This window comes from Mastomys coucha, unplaced genomic scaffold (genome assembly GCF_008632895.1).
Source record: "Mastomys coucha isolate ucsf_1 unplaced genomic scaffold, UCSF_Mcou_1 pScaffold22, whole genome shotgun sequence".
Lineage (NCBI taxonomy): Eukaryota > Metazoa > Chordata > Mammalia > Rodentia > Muridae > Mastomys > Mastomys coucha.
In genome coordinates, this window is record NW_022196905.1 from 177,164,142 (window position 1) to 177,183,795 (window position 19,654).

General features: G+C 43.6%; 1 protein-coding gene across 1 annotated transcript in view; it reads left to right on the top strand.

Moving 5' to 3' along the window:
• Window positions 1-19,654, top strand: part of Prag1 (PEAK1 related, kinase-activating pseudokinase 1) — a 55,365-nt gene that overhangs the window by 15,878 nt on the left and 19,833 nt on the right. The window lies entirely within an intron of this gene.

The window sequence follows — 19,654 nt, forward strand, 5'->3', positions numbered from 1 at the left end:
TCTGCATCTAGTAGCCAAAGGGGACTTGGTGGCTGAGACAGCCCAAGTGCTTCCGAAGCATAGAAGTAACCAACTGGTAGACAGATCTTGGGTAGTGCCCCAAGGCACGTTGTGGGAATTGTTGATTTGATTAGCTGTAATTCGTTCTTTCATGGTTGAGGGATGAGCTGCAGGCAGTCCTTGCTATCCCCCTGTGCAGGCAGCAACAACATTTCTGATGGTAGACATCTTCAGTCTCTGTGTTGAAATCCATCAGCATGTTTTTAGTGGCTTTGGAAAGATCCCAAGAAATGTTTCATGTTACGCATGTGCATGCTCTTCCCATGCGACTTTGTAAAACGCCCAACTTCAGTGAGCTTATGCCCAGTGCGCTGGATGACTTTTTCTGTGTCCAGCGGGCGGACTTTTTATATGCAGTTGCACTAGAATGGGTGACAAGAGAAACCTCCACATCGAGGGCTGTTTCTACAAAAAGATCTTTCCCTTTTGTTCATGGTTTATTCCTTTACTGTGTGTTTGTCTAGTGAATGCATGTGTGCATGTATGTGAGCATGTGCTTAGCTCTGTGACGCTGCTTGAGACAGGCTCTCTCACTGAACCCGAGGCTCACCATTTCTGGCCATGCAGCCTCCACACCCCCACCCCCACCATTCTACCTTTCTTTCCCCAGCACTGGCGTCACAGGCCTGTGCAGCAGTGTCCAGTGGATACTGGGATGCTGGGATCCCAAGCCAGGTTTTCATTCCTGGTCAGCAAACCTTACCCAGAGATCCACCTCCTTAGTCCAGCAGCCCTCCCTTTTCACTCAGATATTGTTCTTCGACAGGTTACTGTTACTGTCACTGGCAAATGACTCCTTGACTTCCAGCAGTTTGGCTTTCAGCCATTTCAAACCCGTTTACCTAAGTGGTTTTGTTTTCGAGACAGGGGTTCTTTGTGTAGCCCCAACCGTCCTGGAACTAGCTGTGTAGACCAGGATGGCCTCATACTTACAGAGATCTACCTGCCTCTGCCTCCTGAGTGCTTGGATGAAAGGCATGCGCCACCACTGCCTGGCTGTTTTAAAATTTTTATTAATGTCTCAAACCAAGATAGGATGTTACAGTAGGCTCCTGAATTGTGGGAAACCCATCAGGATGGCCCCTGCCCTTTGGGAGTTCCACATAGGCAGTCAGGATTAATGGGAATAAAATACACTGCAAAAATACAAGAATTGTTGATACCAGTAGACTTGACAATAAGTAACATAAACTTGAAGAAAGTGAAGGAGTCTAGAATTTTAAAACCAAATCATCATTTAAAATAATTCTTAACTAAAATGTGTACATCAAAGCAGAAGTGAGCTTTTGTGGCCCAGTGACTTCTATCAGGAGGGCAGGATCATCTATGCCAGTTCGGATCAGTTAGAAGATTTCCCTAGCACTTTATATGAGAACCTAGCCTGTGATAAAGTTTTCTGCAATTGATTAGTAATGTCTGCAGGGTGTGCAGAGCTGCAAGTTCTGCCTCCTGTGCTAGCTATTTGTGAAATCGGCATTAACCCTAGAATTGACCATCTAAGATGCAAAAAAGGCTGGTACTCAGTAGCCACTCTACGTTAACGTAGGAAGTCAGTAATTCCTTTATTTGGGGTATGGGGTCTGTTTTCTGTCTAGCCTAGAGTTCCTAAGTTGAGGGTTAGCAGAAAATGTAATCTTTGACTTCCGACTGGAATGTCAAAAACATTTTGCTTCTGCTCAGTGAGTAACTAGGGTGATCTATGAATACTAACCTTTTTGGAGCCCTGCTGGGGTAAATAACATTTATTACTATCTTACTACCTATCTCTTAACATAGTACTTCTCTTTATATACCTTAACTTTATTTTTCCAGTCTTTAAATCTGTTAAGCAGTGTGTGTTCATTCCTTGCCTTGTTGGCTTTCTGCATCCATAACTGGAAGGTGAGGGAACGGATATGGGGAATGTGCCAGAATCCTGTGGGAGGTTAGTCTCGATGTGGAAATGAAATATTATGAATTCAAACTAGTTAAACAAATACTGTGATTTTTCTGATACATACGGGTAGTAAGCTGGTATCTGTTATGTAAAGATACTCAGCAGGGCAAAGGGCACTGCTATAAGAGTTGATAGAACAGGGCAGCTATGTGCCGATGTGTCACGCTTACTTGGTGCTATGGCTTCGGTAAAGAATGTTCCCATGTATTTGAATGCTTTGTTCTCGGTCATTTCTGTGGGTGTGACAATTAGGAGAAGAGAGATATTGCACCGAAGGAAATGTGTCACTGGGGGCCAAGCCTTGAGATTTATAGACCTATTCTATATTTCCTGTGCCCTTTGCCCTTTCTGTTTCCTGTCCCCTCTCTGCTCCTGACTGCCCATGGATATAACCAGTTGCCACTTGCTCCTGTTGCCATAGTTACCTGCTGCCAGGCCCTGCCCACTGGGATGGACTGCATCTCAAACATGAGGCCAAGTAAGCCTGTCTTTCCTTCAGTTGTTTTCCAAGTATCTGCTCACACTGACAAGAAAAGCATGAACTCACTTGACAGCCTCCATTCATAGTTTGTTCCCTCCCTCTCTCCCTTCCTCTCTCCTTCCCTTTCTCCCCCCATTTCTCCCTCCATCCCTCCCTCTCTCCCTCCTTCCTTCTCTCCCTCCATTTCTCCCTCCCTCCACCCCTCCCTCCCTCTCTCCCTCCCTCCTTTTTTTTCTTTGTTGCTGCTCTTTTGTATGCATATTTAGAGGGATGTGCACACATGCACATGTGTATGTGGAGGCTGAAGGTCAACCTCAGGCATTTTCCCTCTGGAAACCATACTCCTTATGTTGTTTAAGACAAGATCTCTCACTGGGACCTGAAGCTTGCTAATTGGTCCAGGCTGGCTGGCCAATAAACCCCATGCATCTACCTGCCTCCACTGCCCCAGGCCTAGGATCCCCAATTGCCTCTAGCCCTAACATTTTATGTGGATCTTTATGATTGCACACAAAGCACTCTCCTGGCTAAGCTATGCCCCAGCCTTACTTAATATTTTTGCAAATATCCTGTCACCTCCAAGATTGACAATAGAGAAATTTTCTGTAAAGTAAATTCTAAGCATATACCCTTGATCTTTTGTTCATACTTCTGTCAAAGCATGTCCATGTTCCCTACAAAATTGTAAAGAAAGCTCGTGAGCGCCTTTCATGTATAACACACCAGGCCCTTATAGTTCAGGGCCTGAGACATCTTTTATATTGATGGTTATTCAGTTCCTATACAATGAAGACTGGCTACGGGTGGATCCTGGGCTATTTACTAGTGGGGAGAGTGTGGGTTGTTTCTTAGATGATTTTAGCAAACTAGTTTATCGTAAGGAAAAGGCGGAGATAAAATCACAGTAAAACCCTGCTTTCTGTCATCGAACATGAAGATGGCTGCAGGCAGAATAATCACAGCATGGAAGAGGAAACCAAAAGGTCCTGGGCTCACTGAGAGCCGGAGCCCTAGTGTGCATGTGTAAGCCCAGCACTTCTAAGGTGAGATGGGAGGCAGAAACAGAAAAGGGCCAAGAAGTGTGTGGAGTGGCTGGCCCACTGTGCAGTGAACAAGAGACTTTCTCAGTCAAAGTCGAAAGCCAGGACTGAAACCAGAGGTTGGCCACACCTACATCTACACACACACACACACACACACATACACATACACACTGAAACCAGAGGTTGGCCACACCTACATCTACACACACATACACACACACACATACACACACACACACACACACATATGCGAGAGAGAGAGAGAGAGAGAGAGAGAGAGAGAGAGAGAGAGAGAGAGAGAGACAGACAGACAGACAGACAGACAGACCGACAGACAGACAGAAACCGAGACAGAGAGACAGAGAGAAACAGAGAGACAGAGGAAAATCATGGCAATCGCAACAAACAAAAATGAAATTGAGAAACAAGAAGCTTGGTGTATACCAGATATCACCAAATTTTGGCAAAAGGAGGGGAAAAGCTATTCTTCTGGTAAAATTTGAGGTTGAAGCAATTTTGGGTTGGTTTGTTGTTGTTAATTTTTTATGTTTGTTTTGCAAAAATATCTAATGTTATCTCATAAAGTTAACAATTAGAACACACCATATCCACATAATCTTTGTTTTTGGAAAATACATACAGGGGGTCAATAAAGGGACATATACAAGGAAAACCATTGCAGTATTGTTTATAGTAGCAGGAAGTTTGAACACTTTCAGATATTCATCTCTTAAGAAACAGGTCCGTGAAATGTCATTGAATATGAAATGGAACTGCTTAATAGAAGCCAAAAGCAGTGAACTACAAAACAAAACCATGGACGGACTTAACACTGGAGTGAAATTACTGAAGGACCATAGACGCATTGCAAAATACAGTTAGTGTAAACTAATGCAGGCACAAAGAAACTGTGGAACATACCATGTCTCTCTGGTTATGGGAAGGTTTCCTGGCAGGTGAACCCAGGGCCTGGTACATGCTAGGCAAGTATTCTATCACAGAACTACATGCCCAGCATGCCTTTCTTAAAGCTGAAGATGGTTTCACCCAGTCTTAGGCTGGCCTTGAACTCGTGGTCCCTAGGTCTTAGCCCTAACTTGCTGGGAGTACAGGTTTGTACCTCCAGGCCCAGCTTCCCTCTCCACCAAAAGGAGAACTGTCTTCTTATCTTTTCAGGTGATTTGCTTTTTGTTTAAAGCTGTGGTAAATTATAGCTAGTGTAGAGTTCGCAGTCTTAAGCATTTTTACATGCAAAGCAGTGTAATAGATACAGTCATGACCTCGTAGGAGAGAGATTCAAGCACTACCCATGGGTACCAACCTTCCTGAATTCTAAGGTCTTTTATAAAGTAGCTTAGCATTCGCGTGACCTAGCCACATCCTCCCAGTTATCCAAAACCATCTCCAGAGTTATTTAAATGATCCCCACGGTGTAACTGGCTTGTAAATGGTTGCTGTGCTAGACGGCATGGAAATCAGTGATAGGAAGCAAAATGTAAATATTTCCAACAGAAACCACTTTTACTTCTAAGTACTGTCTCTCCCTGGCTGGTTAGGTCTGCAGAAACAGAATTTGAGAGTTGGTTACATACTCATATAGTTGTACAGTTGATCTTCAGAACTCTTTTCCTCCTCCAAAAACTGAAACTACTACATCCAACAAACAATAGCTCACCACTTTCCGCCCCCGCCCCCAATCCTGACAGCAGCCATGCTATTTCCTGTCAATGGTTCTGAGCTAGATACTTCATGTAAGTGGGGTCAGGTGCTAGATGTCTTTTTGTGACAGGCTGTTCTGCTTGGCATAGCAGCTTCAAGTTTCATCTGTGCTGGGCTTCGATAGAATGTCCTCTTGGGGCTTGAGATTCTGCTGTGTCCCATACTTTGTCCATTCATCTGTTAATGGACACTTGGATCGCTTCTGTCTTTGTAGTTACTGTGAATAGTGCTGCTTTGTGTGTGAACTCCTGTGCCCAGCCTTTGAATTTTGGGGGTTGCCAGAACTTGGAATTGCTGAATCATTTTATATCTAGTTGAAAAACAACTTCTTTTGAGGAGCCGCCACACAGTGATGTCCTGTAACTGCTGTCCCCCTAGCATCCACACCAGTGGTAAGCAAGGTCTCAGACTTCCCCACATTCTCCCCACAGTGTTTTACTTCCCAGGATCGTTTGTTAGATTTTTATACAGTAGCTCTCCTTATGAGTATTGGAGTAGCATCTCATTGTAAGTGATTGGCATTTCTCTAATGATTAGTCATGTAAAAAAACTTTCCCTGTGCTTAGGGCCTTTTCCCCGTTTTAAGCTTCTGTTGTCGTTATTATTGTCGTAGTTACTGAGCTATATACACTGCGTCTTGAATCCTTGTTAGAAGCAGTGTTTGCGAATGCATTTCTCCCAGCCTGTGGGTTGCTTTTTCACTACGTTGAGTGCATCCACTGATGGATGAAAGGCTTTTCATACATCACAGTCCTACTTATGGTTTTCCTTTGTGTGCCCCTGGGTTCATTGCCCAGAAGTCATTGCCAAATACAGTGTCCTGAAGCTTTGCTCCTATGCCTTTCTGACGATGTGACTGCTTCCGGCTTTCCACTGAGGTCTTTCATCTGCATTGGGCTAGTTTTCATTAGTTAGGGTCCAAACTCATCCAATGTTCTAGGATCACTTGTTGGAAAGACCGTCTGTTTCCATCAATGGACTTGCTTACCCTGCTGAGTATTATCTGCGCATGTGTGTTCAAATAAGCCCCACAGTCTCCGTTACAATAGTTTCGAGATAAGTTTTTGAATTAAGAAATACAGGGCCAGGAGGTGGTGGCACACACCTTTAATCCCAGCACTTGGGAGGCAGAGGCAGGCGAATTTCTGAGTTCGAGGCCAGCCTGGTCTACAGAGTGAGTTCCAGGACAGCCAGGGCTATACAGAGAAACCCTGTCTGGAAAAACAAAAGCAAGCAAGCAAACAAACAAACAAAAAGAAATACAGGACTTCCGATACTGGTTCTACTTTGATGAGATCGTTTTGTCTGTTTGTTGTGCCTCAAGAGTTCATATCAATCCTAGAATGAAGTCTTCAGGTTCTGAGGGGACCTAGCATGAGTTCATTGTGGCCCTAGATGCATGTTTGTACATTTTTCTAGAAAAGTCCTAGGCAGAGGTAAGGACGGCAGGTGTTTTGGAGTAATCCAGACGGAGGAGGTTGTAGCCAAGGCTGAGGGTTAGGGAAATGGAGCGATTGAGGTAAGAGAGTGGTGAGGAGCTGACCAGGGAATGTGAAGAGAGCCCGTAAGTAATTCTGATCCTTCTTGGATAACAGACTGGACCAGCACTGAAGATGGGCAAGCGGGTCATCCTATTAGCTTTGTTACAAGCAGCCTTCCAAGCTGAAAAGGAGTTGGGAGGAGTAGAGATTGGCTATTCTATAAATACACACTGATTTTTAAAAGAAAATATAGTGGGGTATGGGTATAGGAGAATGGACTTGAACTATTTGTCAGCCAAGAACAGGAGTATGAGAATTCTAAAACCAGACTCACCAAAACCAGTAAATCGGTCATCTTCATGGACGGATTGATACAAGCAAAGCTAGATGAAGACGAGAACCACAGTGACTCACACAGCGATGAGGTTACTACTGGCTTGGTTGAGTCAGCCACTGGAGGTATTTGCTTGCTTATGAAGACATGGTATGAAGAGGAAGATCTTGTCCTAGGGAACCTGAGGTACTTGAAGGAGATTCTTTTCTGCAACGATAGAATAATATAATAAGGGCTGTCCTAGGTTTTCCTATACTGAAAGCCAGGGAATGAGTCAAGTAATCTGATTGGCTGGGGCTATGTTGGCATCTGGATCTGGAGCTAGACTATTCATAATCCAAATGTTAAGCACACAGATTCAAAATGAAGTCTGGATTGTGAACAAATCGATTCTTCCTGGTGTACGTAGAGTAGTGTGCCATAAAGCATTGTCTTGCTTATCTTTCTTCCTCGAGGCTTCTTAAACGGCCATGACGAAAACAGAAGAGTGGAGAGAACTCTCTAACCCTCCTGATTTTGCAGTGGTCAAGAAACAGGTTGCTTTACTGGAGGCTGATGATGTCATCATTCTGTTATCTATCCGTCTGTCCATCCCATCACCTGACCGTCCATCCATCTAACTAGTATTTTCTCTATGTGTGGTGTTATAGTTAGTACTTATAAATACTAACCCCTGAACCTTCCCAACATCCTTAGAGACAAACATTAATGTCTTACATATAAACGGAAAGCTGAAACAGAGAAACTAAGCACATTTTTTTCCTAAGACACAGCCAGCAATCTTGGGAAACATCACTGTTCCGGCTAAGCTACCATACCCGAGCCCTTTGAGGTGACTCGGAAATCCATTCAGGAGGTTTATCAGTTGGAAAGCTGTTCTGCCTGTGTGCCGGGCAGGTCATGGGACAACCCTTCTGTGACCAGCACTCATTTAGTGTTTAACTTAGTGTTTCCCCAACCACCGCTTTCATGTGAACAGATGTGTAAAGCTTGCTTTCCGGACTGCAGCTGGAACCTGTGTTCTTACAAGATTGTATTGCAGATGAAGGGTCATTGGTTGGGCAATGGAGTTTAGCTGTTCAGTTCTTTAGCACCCACCGTTTGTTCCTCAAGGGCTTTGTCTCCATCTCTAGCCTTCACTAAAATCACCTCCCAGGAAGCTGCAGCTGTCTGCCATCTCACCCCTGAACTGGACAGCCCAACACATGTATGAAAAAAACCCATACCCGTGATGTAATGCCAAGACTGCTTCTTGGAAACCCAAATGACCCATCTTTAACAAGTGGTGTGACTTTTAGCAGCAAAATGTAGCGACGGGGCAGATGCCTACAAAGGTCTGCTGACCTATTTCAGCATTTGGATCATTGACTGAGTCACGGGCGCACCGTGTACGTGCGTTTCTCTACAAAACACCCTAGAAAACAACTTCGGTTGGGGGAAGATTCATTGTAGCTGGGGGTTCAGAAGATTGGGAAGATGGTTGGCTAGCTTCTTCACTTTGAGCCTGAGCCAATTCAGAATGTCACAGCAGAGGAACAGGCTCCCCTCCTGTCATCCAGGAAGGAGAGTGACAGTGGGGAAGAGACTCCATCTCCCAAACTTTCCACTGCCTCACAGTAATGTGTCAGGTGATGGACCCACAGTGGGTCTGCACATCAGTGACGTCAGAGCCCTATAATCCACTCTATTCTTAAAGGTGCCATCACTGGACATGGATGTGCTGAAGATGTGCGTATGGATTTGTATGGGACATTGAGTCTGTGGGTGCTAATCCAGATGCAAAGTACAACTAGAAAAACCAGTGGTGCTTCACCCAATACACTCACACAGCAATACACACAGAAGACTTCTGTGGTCGAACACACGAGGCTTGTCCATAAACACCAAGCGGTTCATTATGCACAGGACACTGACTAGGTGTCCCCTCATTCATCCTGTCTTGTCATCTTCTGTCTGGAGACAATGCAAAGTCCCACAGCTTAAGGTCTTAGCCCCTGGTTGCCTCTGCCTTCATTCTGATCCCAATGACAAGCCTCTGGGTATTTACATGTGCTTCTGACTGCATGTAAAACAAGTTCCCATAATTCCTTCCTTGGGCTCGATTGATATGCTAGAGCAACTCCGGAAATAGATCCATTTACAGGTTTATTATAAAGACTCCCAAAGGCTACTGATGAAGACCGGGAGGAGTGATCAATAGGTGAAGGTACATGGCCGGGGTGCAGAGCTTCTGCACCCTTTCTGGTGTACCACTCCCAGGAAATAGATGTGTTTGCCTCTCCAGAAGCTCCTTATGCTCCATCCCTTGGGTTTATAGAGGTTTTTATGGTGCAGATACGGTTGATTAAAGCATTCCCTATTAGTGATTAATTTAACCTTCAGCCCCTCTCCACCTTCTGGAGCTTTGGAAATGGGGCTAAAAGTTCAACTCCCTATTCCTGCTGTGGTCATCGTCCCTGTGTCCAGCTTCCGTGGTACAACTCCTCGAGGTGCAGTCAGCCATCAGCTGGCTCACCAGTCTATAACAAGATACTTAGCACTTTGGAATCTAAGAATTTCAGGAGCCGGGTGAAAAGGAAACGAGAGCAAAGATTAAATATACATTTTGCGCTCTTACCAATTCTCTTGAATCATTTATGGCTTTCCTTCCCCATTTTTTAAAGATTCATTCTTACTTTTAAATGGTGCGCATTACATGCAAAATCGAGCCAATGAGGCTGTACGGCTATAACGTCTTGTGAGAATAGTGAAGGCATTTGTTACATATGCAAATGAACGAGACTGCATTGTGCGGATGTCATCTGACCATGGATGAAACCAATTTTCTATACTTATACATGCAAATAAGTGAGTGTGAGAGGTACCCCAAAGCAGCCCAGTCCTTTGAGTTCCTTCCAGTCCTTGGCACTTCCAAAGTAACTCTTAGAACATCTTCACCAAACAACACAAAGAGGGGAGATAATCAAAAGTCCAAAGCCAACATCAGTTGGGTAGCTTTCAGAGCTGACTTGCACTACTCAAGGCCCTAGTGTTTTGTTTTGTTTTGTTTTAAAGCACCAAAGACAATAACAATACATTCTTTTTACGTTTGTTACCAGCCTAATTGCTGAGGAAAAAGACTACACAATGTATTGAAATGCAGGCTATTTTAAGACTGTTGCATTTTGTAGATAAGAGAAAGTTTCCCTCCTTCCGTAAAGATTTACCTGGCATTTTTGCCTCGGGCATGTTTTGCCAAGCGAGGGTAATTCTGTCTTCAGGAGAGCATGTCTTCTCTCAGATGCCAGGAAGATACTGAAACAGAGGCAGATAAACTGAATCAAGAAGTATTTAATAATCGCTCTGTGTTCCAGCATGCCCCCCTGCCTGTGACACAACCTTGCAACCGAGGCCTGGTTTGGGGTTGGTAAAAAGCTTGTTTTACATGAAACAGTTAGAATAATCTAACCAGGTTTATGCAGATATGCCCATCGAGGTGATTCCCATGGTTCCCTGGGAGTTCCAGAAAGAAGGGTGGGCTGTCTGAGGAGAAGACTGGAATGGGGGGGGGAGCCAGTAAGTTAAGGGGAGCCAGTGCTCACCTAAGGGTGGGAGGCTTGAGGGGAGAGGAGGGACTTCCTCTCTGCCTGAAAGGAAGGAAATGCTGGGCACTTTGGTGACCAGCAGAAGATGAATTTTGTTTGCAAAATGAATCTATAAGGGGAAGGGGAAGTATATTGACCAAAATAGTGTACCTCTTGTCTGTGTGTGTGTGTGTGTGTGTGTGTGTGTGTGTGTGTGTGTGTATGTATGTATGTATGTATGTGGAGGTGGGGAGGGTTGTATGTGTGAGGGTGTGGGTAGATGGGGAGGGAGGGGTGTATTGTGCAGACCAGGGGTCAGTTCTGGGAGCCTTCCTCTTTCACACTATTATTATTATTATTATTATTATTATTATTATTACTATTTCAAGTCAGAGTTTCTTACTGAACCTAGAGCTTATCTTCATTAGTTACTTGTCTGTTGTTCTGTTAAAACCCCATGACCAAGACCACTTATAGAACAAAGGGATTTATTTTAGCTTACAGTTCCATGAGGTTAGAGTCCATAGTGGCAGGTTTGGAAGCACAGGGCAGCAGGCTGCAGGCTTGATGGCAGGAGTGGGCAGCTGAGGCCTCTCATCTCGAGCTACAAGCATGTAACAAAGGAAGCTGACTGGTCATGGCCTGCCTCCAGTGATATCTGCAAACAAGGCCACACCTTCTAAATCTTTCCAAACAGCTTCACCATATGAGTATCAAGTGTGTGTGTGGGGGGGGAGGCATTTCTCAATAGAACCACTGAGTTAACCATTCACCTAGATCAGTGGTTTCCTAAGGCTGCAATCCTTTTAATACATTATTTAGTTTAATATATTACTCCTTATGTTGTAGTGACCCCCCCGCCATAAAATAATTTTGTTGCTAATTCATAACTATAATTTTGCTGCTGTTATGAGTCATAGTGTAAATATCTGATATGCCCCATGGGGGTTCGAAAACTACAGATTGAAAACCACCAAGTTTCCAAGCTCTGGAATCCACCTGCTTCCATTTGCCTCTGCCCAGGATAGGGTTATAGACATACACCAGCTTACCCAGCTTCTACCCTCTAGTGTGTTTTCTAATGTGTTTGTAGATACCAGAGGAGAATAGTTCAAAATGAGACTGCCAAAAAAAGCCTGTGATTTGTTCTTCTGTCCCATGCAAGTGACAGAAATATGGCAAGCAAGATAAAGTATCCCTGTAGGCACTGATTTCAGCTGTCGCAATGATAACATTGTTCTAGAAAGAGTCTGAAGTCAGGATTGCAAGACTTTCTAATGATGTGGCTTGCATTCTCCCTAAAAGAGCTTGAGAAATATTTTCCTACCCTTTGCAGGTTTGTCAAAGCACAGGGATTATGCAGATTCCATTCATGGTTACATCCTCCAGCTCTTAATACAACACTCAGCAAAGAGCAGGCAATGTGTGTGTGTGTGTGTGTGTGTGTGTATGTGCGCACTGCAGATAAAAAGCAAGGAGGATGTGTTGCAATTAACTTGGACATCGGAGAAGCTCCAGAAGGGGTGTTTCTCTTCCCCAAGCAAACCTGAATGACTTAATTAACTTCCAGAGAGGGGGCCTTAGTACTAGAAAGTCAGTAGAGAAACACAATGTATTTTTAGAGCTGGCCAAATAAGACAATTGGTGATTAAAGGCGCGGGTCAGAGGCAGAGCCGTCCCTGCTTTCCTGTGCTCCCTCAGGAAGTGCATTTTATAGAAAAGTCCGAGAGGAACTAAGGGAAGCAGAGCCAGGAGCCGGGGACTCACAGCAGTGTAAGAAAGCACTGTGGACCACCTCCGGAGCTCCATGCAACCTGAAGTCACTGGCTGGCTTGAAGTCACTGGCTGGCCTGTCCCGGGGCTCTCCAGGCCACCCTGATGAGGACAACATCTCGGGCTGGAGGCTAGGATGGTAAGAGCTGTTTGTTCATTGGTCATGAGGCATTAGCCGATGGTTCGAATCTGAAGCCAATGCTTGACCTCCACGGAGTGATTCTGAAAGGTGCGCGGAAATGTGTAAGAGGTTTCTACTTCGCGGACAGGAAAGTTAGTCTTTTAAGTTTTCTCATTAGGTCTTTTCCATGTTATCACTAAACTTAAAGATAGCTGTGATCAATTTTAGCCCTTGGTGGGGTGTTTGTCAAAATCGAAGGAGTTCGCTTCAAACGCCAATACAGGGGTTATTTGTGTTTTCAGATTCGTAGCTACAGAGGCAGGAAGCTCTTCGCTAAGGGAGTAGGAAGTAAACTAAATCCAGCCGGGAGAATGAATTCGCTTCCTCCGTCGCACTGTGTACTGTGCTATCACCAGGGGCAGCAATGCCAAGCTGGAGATAGAGCCTCATGCTGTACACCGGCACATGGCCTCTGTGAAGGGTTGCAGCCATTCTGAAAGCTCTCATTCTGCAGGCTTTCGGGGTATTTTTAGATGGGGCCAGTCCCCATGAATGAGGAAGTCTGGCAGATGGCTCTTCCGGCTGATTTTTTTTTTTTAAGCTTTCTCTCAGTGTAGTGTAGAGATCACTCTTACAAAACTTAGCTCCCTTGGGACAATGGAGGGAAAGGCCATTCTCAGAGCACCTGGTAGCAGCTGCAGCTTGAGATGTGGCTGGGTTCTGTGTTTCTACACAGATCTGCCGTGACCTTGCACACAATTGACAGTGGGCGTTGGGAAAGGAAGTCTGAGCAAGAATAGGTCGTGTGTCGCAGCACGGAGCGGACATCATGGGGTCTGTTTCCCCACCAAAGAGGAAAGACTAGTGTGTATGTGGGTTTTGTCCATTGAAGTTAGTTCCTTAAGTCATGGGACGTCAGATTTCATTTGATAGAGGGGTTGCACTAGCTTTGTGAATCGAAGTCAAAACAAATCAAATGATCGCTGTAAGTACAGCCTTATTTTACACTGTTAACCCACTCCTGTTGGCACTTGGACTTACATCTGTCAGAACGCTCTGCTGAGGTTCACAAGCTACCTTGGGATTTTAAGCTTTTCATTTTTTTCTCAGAGTCTTAAGAAGTCTATTGCACACACAGATGGAAGAATCAAAACCGTCTTGATTGTAAGTCTGGGCTTTGATGGCAAGCCTGCCTTTCATTTTAAAATTTGATGTGGTTTGGCTCACTCCCTGATTAAAATGGCAATCTTCAAAGAGGTCAGGTGGCCCAGGTTTCCAGGGTGGCTGTTGTTGATGCTGTTCCGGGAGTGCCATTGCTCTGGGATTTGGATGCTCCTTATGGGAGCTAATTTGCAGCTGTGGGCATGAAACTCTGGGCTTCAGATACATAGGCATAGGCAAGTGCTTCACCACGGAGTGGCACCCCTGATGCTTCCGAACATTTTACTGTATGCGTATGTGTATGGATGTGTGCGTGTAATGTATATCAGGAAGTATGTCCCCATGTATACTCAAGCACTCCTGGGCCTCTTGAATTTGAATTGTTGATTAGAATCTGAAGTTCCTGAGATTCACAGGCAGGGAGCCGGGCGGTGGTGGTGCACGCCTTTAATCCCAGCACTTGGGAGGCAGAGGCAGGCAGATTTCTGAGTTCGAGGCCAGCCTGGTCTACAGAGTGAGTTCCAGGACAGCCAGGGCTATACAGAGAAATCCTGTCTCCAAAAAACAAACAAACAAACAAAAAAAAAAAACAAAAAAAACACAGGCAGGGAAACAGCAGGCTAATCTTAAGAAGGCACAGATTCTACCTCTGCCTCAGATATGAACACTTATCCAGTCTCCTTTCGGCTACCTCTGTTTTCTGTGCATGGGTGTGCGTGTGAATAATAATAATAATGATAATGATAATAATAATAATAATAATAATAATAATAATAATAATAAATAGTGATTTGCTGTGTGTCCACTGAGTGACACTCTTAAAAGATGACTTCTCCCTTACATTGGTGAGATTCAGAAGAACTAACAACCAACCTCAATCCAGATCTGACAAGCAAAGCCTTCCGTCTGCTGACTCCCTTGACAGGGAAGCAGTTATCACCAAGCCTATGGTTTCCAAGCCTTGGAAGTGATGATGCCCCTCCAGGTCATAGCAAGCCCTTCCTTCCATCCACGCTCCGGCGGGGGTCCCTCCACTCGTCGGAGAAGTATTTGTTTTCCAGGCATCAAAGATTTCAAGCTGACAATGAAATTCACATAATGATTAAATGGGTACTCATGTGTCTTCCCTGAGATTTTTTTTTTCAAATATTAACATTTTGCTGTTGTTTTTAGTTTTTGTTTTGTTTACTTATGTGGGATTGGGGTGGAATCTGGAACCAGGAGAGGTGCACATGATTTACCACTGACCTACTCCTTCAGTCCTAGGGTTTATCTTAGTCAAACCTGACTGATCCTGTGAAAGAGTGCTCACTATCCGTTCCTCCATTCAGCTTCCCATTACCACTGAGCGAGGTCACCATCTACTAAAGCCAGTGAGCACCCTCCCGTTTTCTTCGATGACTTTAAAGAATAAGTCTAGTATTAGGTGCTTTTAAGATGCTTGTAAACGGTGCCATGTTGTACTTGAGCCTTGATACAAACTGCTTTTAATCTTTAGTGTCCTAAGAATTCTTTTTTATATTTACACATAATCCTGATTACTTGTTTGATAGTCATATTTTGTTCCATTAGGAGACTGTACCGAAATGTATGTGTTACTTTATTGATAGAGAGTTCTGGCCTGTCCTGAACATCCTTGTACATGAATGAGTTTCTCTGTGCATTCTATAGGACCATGGCAGGATACATTCTACAAGACCATGGCTCTAGTTTAAACTGTAGTTAGCATTTCTGCCCAGTGTGCTGTCAATATAAAATGCATGGAAGATTTTGAAGACTTGGGATTTAAAAAAAAAAGAACATAAAGTGACTCATTAAAATTTTTTGTACTAACTGGATATAGTGGTGGTATGCCTGCAGCTTCAGCATTTGGGAAACTGAGGCAGGAGGATTGACAAGGGTGAGATTCCCACCATATGGCATGGGCCATATAGCAAGTGCCAGGCCAACCAGAGGTATACAATTCTGTGTCGACAGAAAAATATTTGATTATCTGTTGACATGAAAGTCATTTGGTTTGTTACACTGAAATACAATACTAAACTCAGTAGCACAGACCTTTAATGTTTTTAAATGTAACTACTAGAAAAATTGAAATTACATATATAGTTCACATGATGATTCTAGCTGGAGAAGTCTCCTTTAGAGCAGGAGTCAGCTACTGTTGCCTCCTGTAACGAACGTTTTATAGGAAAACATTGCCAGTCATTTTCATGGCTGTGGCTCTTTCCCTGCCACTGTAGCAGAGTTGAGCAGTAATAGTCCACATGGCCACCGAGCCTCAAGCCTTCACTGACTTGTGATTCAAGGAAAACCATTTGCTGATCCGAATTCCAGAGTAGCTTTGTAAAAACCAAGGCCCACACAGGAACTATTTCATATTTTACCCAACAGACATAAACATGCCCCAGAAACAAACATTCACCAAGGCTCACTGTATATTTTCTGGTTATCTCTACTCTAATGACATGAACTATTTGGCCAGAAACTTTTTTGTCCACTAAAATGATTTAGTCACCTGCTAGTGATTTTAATGATTAGCCTTTTACAACTAGATTTATAACTACTTTAATAAGTAGGCCTCAAGATGGACACTGAGTCACTGAGTTACATTGGATTAATTTCCCAAGATACATTAAAGTGGTGGTGGTATGTGTGCATGTGTGCGTACACTAATCTATGGTCCTACATACAATGCAAGCAAATTCCCATTCTACTACATCTTTAAACAACCCCTGTTATTGCTAGCCTTCCTGGCTAAAGTGAGAGCTTGTTTTGTTTACAGTCTTTTTACTTGGTGAGACTGACCCTCTTTTTGTGTGTTGAATGACTTCTTGAGTCTTCTCTTATGAATTGTTTGTTTGTTTATTTTGCCTTAACATGTATTTAAACATACTGTATACAAGTGTATAAGCATGTGCTCATCATTGCACATGTTTGGGGAATAAAAGACAAGTTTTGGGAATCAGTTTTCTCCCTCTGTCTTGTGAGTTCCAGGAATTGAACTTAGGCTTTCAGGGTTGGTTGCATTCACCCTTCTCCTCTGAGCCATTCTGCAATTCTCCGTTGCCTTTCAAACAATAGGGTCATTGGTGTTTGTCTTTGGCCTTCTTGAAATATTCTGGATACCAATTTGTACAGGGTATGGGGGTTGCCGATCTGTAGCCTTTTCACCCCGGGGTTCACTTTTTCACAGTATGGTGCCAGCCATCATGCAGAAGGCTGACATTTTAAACTTTTTCATTGAAAAATTTCCAACCTTTCATCTACACTTATTTTTCTTTTCTTATTTAAGTCCTACCTACTTACCCAAGATCAGAAACATTTTCATCATATCTTGGTCCTATGATTACCAGAGCTCACTCTTTACTGATGTCACTGCTATAAGAACTTCGTCAGATAATTAAAAAGAAAAAAAAAGGACTCGATTTACTTTGTACTTCTAATTCAACCTTTACAGAAAGAGAGATTGTGGGGTATCCTTTAAATGAATATAAATATGAAATCCCTAAATTATATAACAATAAAATTCAGCAATAGGTGATAAATTTAGGTAAGTAATTTTATCATATATAAATGTGTGTGAATAAAAGTGCCTGCCAGAGCCCACAACAAGCTCATGTCTTGTGTTGATGCATTCTTGGGCCTGATTTGTGTTGCAGCATCATTGTTGGTCCTGCTTCCTCTTAAAGCATCTTTCATCCCGATTTCTATTGTAGCAAATTGTTGGTCCTGCTTCGTTACAGAGCATCCAAAATACAAGAGCTCCACTTTCTTTCAAATTTCGCATACCTGCGTGTATGTGTGTGTGTGTGTGTGTGTGTGTGTGTGTGTGTGTGTGTGTGTGCGCGCGCGCGCGCGCGCGCGCATGAATGTGTTGTTCACACCCAGGGTTATTAGTGAGTTACTTAGATTTGTTTACGTATACACACCTCATCAAGTGTTTCTTCAGTATGTGGAGTGGGCACCATGCCAGCTCAGGAATCAGAAATCAGGGTGCTGACGTTTCTCCCTTGGTGATTCTCTCTCTCTCTCCCCCCCCCCCTGTCTGTGTTTGTGTGTGTGTATGTATGTGTACAGGTACATGTGCGCATATACTCATGCAGAGGCCTGAGGAGGTCAAATGTCTTTCTCTATTGCTTTCTGCCTTATTTCCTCAAGATAGGATCTGTCACTGAAACAGAAGCAATGGATAGACATCAAGCTCCCAGGATCCACCTGTTTCTGCTTTCCACAAAACACCTGGCTTTTTATGTAGGTGATGAGAATTTGAACTCAAGACCTCATGCCTGTAGACCAGGTGCACTTATCCACCGAGCTATCCCCCAGTCCCTGACTGTCTAGGTCTAGGGACTAGGAAAATCTAGATTACACCATGGAGTAGGGTTGCTTTCGAGGCAGCTTCTGTCCTTCACTGAGTTGTCCTTCTCAAAGCTTCATCTTGTGACTCCTGAGAAAGACGTTTGTGTTTGAGTTCCATCACAGTGACTGAATACTGGAGAAAACTTGATGGAGGAAAGGTTCCAATGCATGATGACTTGCATCCATTGTTTGCAGGTCTGGGACAAGGCAGTACATGGTTGGTACCGGGAGGCAGAGCAATGCACTCGCTTCCTAGTAGCCTGGAAACACGAAGATAAAAGGGGGAAAGGCCAGGTACAAAACACACTTTGCAGGGGCCCATCCCCTATGACCCGCTTTCTCCAGCCAGGCTTCATCATCTAAAGGTTCCATTTTCTCCCCAAACCACATTAAGATCTCAACTTATAAATGTATTCGTCCCTCCAGAATGTTAGAGGCCTCATCATCCAGACGCTTCACAGAGTCTCTATCTTTGGACCCTCTTGCACAGAAGGCCAAAGCCTTCAACCCAGTCTATAAACTATAATGCCATTGCTGAAAGATCAGATAAAGGCAAAATTACTGTTAATCTTGCCAGAAGCTTAAATAAAGATTGTTTATAGCATAGCATGAAGGGGTTGCTGATATTGTTGGTGTTGTTGGTGTTGGTCTTGGTAGTGTTGGTGTTGTTGATGGCATTGGTGTTGATGTTGGTGGTGGTGATGGTAGTTGTGGTGTGATTGGTGTTATTGTTGTTGTTGTTGTTGATGGTGTTGGTTTTGGTGGTATTGATGGTATTGGTGGTGTTGGTGTTGGTTGTGGTGTTGTTGACGTTGGTGGTGGTGATGGTATTTTGTTTCATTTTTTTTTTATTTCTTTGTTGGTCTTGTTTTGTTTAGATCCTGACAATACTTCTAAAATGTTAAGATTTACTCATGCCTGCACTGTATGATCACTTAACATCTGAAGACTTTAAACAAATGTTATTATGAGTCTCAAGGTTGGAAATGATGTAATTTCTTAAGAGCATTTTCTATGATAGCAAAAAAGCTTTCTGTAAAGCTTTCTAATAAAAAACAAGAGAATCCAGCCACAGAGATTCATCTCTGAGTTCTTTGAATTCCATAAGATCATGGATATTAAGTAAGGGAGTTCTGCTGCCCAATCATTGCTACACTGAATGTTTCCACCAGCAGCTACGGAGGTGTGGGTCTTCCCTAGTAAAACAAAGATGCCATCAAAGAGGGTCTATTCAGGCAAATGGGGCATCACCAACAGAAAACGATGAGGACTGATTGTGGCTCCGTCTTATTTCATGACAAAATGTCAGGTGACAAGTGAATACTCATGTGACTCTTGGAAAGGGGGAAGGAGGGGAGAGTCTGTGACCCGGACACTCTACCTGGTACCAGAACACTGCCCTGAGGCTAGGGCTCTGTTCTTACAGTTTGTGCTCACTTCTCTTATATGCTGGCAATTCTATCCAAGGAATAGAACAAACCATTTCATTGGTGGTTTTAGTTCAAAGATTAATTTAATTCTGTGTAAGAATTTCACTGGACATCTAGCTAAATTTTAAATAATTTTTTGGGGGGTCCAAGGACCAATTTAGGACACTGGAGGCATGTTAGTGGGGTAGTG